General features: G+C 35.2%; 1 long non-coding RNA gene across 1 annotated transcript; it reads right to left on the reverse strand.

The window, feature by feature from the left end:
* Positions 1–146: 146 nt before the first annotated feature.
* Positions 147–2054, reverse strand: LOC108228866. Its single transcript, XR_001808247.3, has 3 exons — positions 1966–2054; positions 816–840; positions 147–205 (listed from the first exon to the last, which is right to left on the reverse strand). It is a non-coding gene; the product is annotated as an uncharacterized LOC108228866 (long non-coding RNA).
* Positions 2055–3396: the final 1342 nt, after the last annotated feature.

Below are 3396 nucleotides of genomic sequence, written 5' to 3' on the forward strand. Positions count from 1 at the left end.
TAGGCTGAGATGGAGGCGCGGTCTGATGCTGATAGGCTGAGATGGAGGCGCGGTCTGATGCTGATAGGCTGAGATGGAGGCGCGGTCTGATGGGCTGAGATGGAGGCGCGGTCTGATGCTGATGGGCTGAGATGGAGGTGCTCTACGCAGCGATTAGATGCAGGTGAGGCTGAAGCAGGTCCTCCAGTCTGAATTTACGCCGAGGCTTCATTAACACAACACAACACAATTTAAGATGGCTGCCACAGTTGATCAACCTTAGCCAACATAAAAATGGTTATAACCTTTAACAAATTTACATTTATTAAGCTAAATTAGCAGTAGCAAATGGTGATCACTAACACACCCATAGCACTAACTTACCTTCTAACAGTCATCCTCAACACTCCAAGTGACCAGATCTAACATTGTTACATAAATTCACAAATACATTTACACAGTGTGCCTTGAACAACTATACCACTGTCCTTTTTCATCATAAAATGTTTTTTTTTATTTAAAACTCTAGCATGAAAGGTGATGGACAATAATCATTTTTAAATAAATGATTTACTGATCTCCTGAATAAAAGATGTTACCTAGAATTGAACCAAACTGAGTGGATACAGTAGAAAATGATACATACGTCACTACATCTAACTAGTAACTAGCACCAGTGTTTCTGTGTTTTTAATTCTTACACACCGAGCGCTGTCAGAAACTGATCAGATTTAGTCCAGTTGGAGTCATGCACTTTCAAAATTTATACAGGTACATGAGCTTTATTTGAGAAAAACATTAACAGTCAAAGTTACAATTATGTTGACTATACCTACCCTGGAGTCAGCACGATGGTACCCACTGTAACACACACACACACACACACACACACACACAGAAATAATTAGTGACACAATCTGAAACTAAACTAAAACACTTCTGACACAAGATTCTATATTTTTTTAATACCTAAATTATCACATTTCCCAGTTAATGTTTATGAAAAACATTTTCCATCTAAGCAGAAACATTAAAATTTACAGTTAACATTTATACAAAAGTCAGGCAAAATCATATATTTACTATAAACCATAGAATCACTTTGTGTGAAATGTACAGTTACATATTTCAGTAATGTCTTTATGGTGCTAATCACAAGGATCAAGTGTTCTTCAATAACGACACTTTTGCTGTGTGTGTGTAAGCAAAATAACTCACAACTCACTGACTTAATGTATTTTACACAATCATCAATCATCAATGCCCTATCCTGCATGTTTTACTTGTTTCCCTGCTCCAACACACCTGACTTTAATGAATGACAGACATCTGCAGAACTTGAAGACCTGCTAAAGAGCAGGGAAACATCTAAAACACGTAAGACAGTGGCCTTCAAGGGCAAGGATTGGACACCTCTGCTTTACAAGCAACTCAATTCAAAATGGCTGCCATAACTAATTGATCTCAAATACAAAATAGCTGCAACTTAGTCAGATTTACACAACTTAAGGTAAAGTTTGATATGACAGTATGATATTAATTCAACAATACAACAATGCATACTCAAACTGTTACACATCTGACAAAACATATAATAATAATAATAACAAAAATAAAGACGTGTGTCAAGTTTGCTGTAGTTACAACAAGTCTATACTTAGCAGGTAAAGCACAAATGCAGAGCAGTTTCTCTCAGTCTAAGATAAGACACATAAGAAAAGAAACAAGAAACTATTTACACTGAAGATCACTGATTATAATCCGCCAGGTCATCTGAAGAAATACTGTGATATGTGACCAGCATGTGTAGAATTACCAGTTAATTTTAATTACAGAACTAAAGAAACAAGTCTGAAGCTGTTAATTGTTGTAAATGTTTTGTTTAGACACGGTTCGTCTCTGCTTGCAACAGGTAGCATCACCGGAGTAAAAGGGAAGATCAAATATAAACAATGGACGAAACAAGTATAGGAAATAATCATTTACTCAGGCTCTGACTGCAGAACAACTTCAGAACAGATCCACAAAGGCTGACAGGTAGCGTCCATATTTACTTCCGTAAACACAGCACGCAGCGTGTGACGTCACGTCTTCTACTGCGCGAGCCACTTCAGTATTGAACTGTTCACGTCGCAGTGTGACGGCAGTAGCATTTAAATTATAATATTAACCTGCAAATAATCCTTTTTTAGCTAAAAATATTACATTCAATTTGGTGTAAAGGTAGCCGTACATACTTTCAAATGTGAGCATGAACATTAAGTTTAGCAAATAGTTAGCTTTAAAAAATAGCGTATAAAAACGTTTTAGGAAGTAAAATACACATAAACAAGTTACAAAACACCATATAGCCGATGCTGCTTTTCCTCTTAAAGGCCCTACAGTTTTAATCCACGTTTCAACAACTTTTCAATAAGTTGTAAACATTTAAGAACAGCAAGGTAACGTTAGCTGCACTGCTAATGCTAGCTTCGGCACCTAAAGCTACCAACATCAAACAAATCACTGTTACTCATAGAAAAGGCTACTTAAGCATTTCTGTATTTGTTGTAGGTTAAATTCTGTCACTAATTAATAAAAAGTAAAACCATAAACCTGTAATATTTATTTTAAACTGTATAACTACTGCACAGCCGGTGGAGGTCTGCCTTCTTACCTCAAGAGCTCATCGACAAAAGCTGTTCAAACGGCTTCAATCAACAACTGTAGACAATGAGGCATTCAGGGGCACTGGGAAATTCTGACAGTATTTAACTCAGCTTTATAAAGGGTTGTGGGAAAAAAATCTCCCGCAGCGTAACTGTCTTCTTCTTCACTGCTTCTTGTTCTGTTTTCTGGCGGTTCGCAGACCAACTGTAAAGGTGCATTACCGCCACCTACTGAACTGGAATGTGGACGGAGATAAAAACAAACAGACAAACACAAATTAAATCAACTTAATAATTCAACTAAATTGTGTCTATTAATTTGTATTTTTCAATAAAAAATCATTTGATTTTTTTACTTTACTGACATCACTACTAAAAATGTAATTAATTGTAAATTTAATATTAATTTTATTTATTTATTTTTGGAAATGCCTTCTTTTTGATTTATAACCAGAACATTCCATAAAAATGTGCTGAACAGTTTCAGGGAGATTACATTTATCACAAAGTCCCGTTGCATGTTTTCCAATTACTTTAAGAGATTTATTAAGATCTGTATGTTCTATTCTGATACGAGTAATTATTGATTTTAGTTTCCTCTGTCTTCCTGCTTTCCTCATATATCGAACCTTTTCCTGAATGTTATATAAGTGTCTTCCTGTATCATTCATATCCCAGTTTTTCTGCCATATTTTCTTAATATATCTATTTATTATCATTTTACATTCATCTTTACTTAATGGAATTTCATAATTAATAATTTTTAGAT

The sequence above is a fragment of the Kryptolebias marmoratus genome, linkage group LG18, assembly GCF_001649575.2.
Source record: "Kryptolebias marmoratus isolate JLee-2015 linkage group LG18, ASM164957v2, whole genome shotgun sequence".
NCBI lineage: Eukaryota > Metazoa > Chordata > Actinopteri > Cyprinodontiformes > Rivulidae > Kryptolebias > Kryptolebias marmoratus.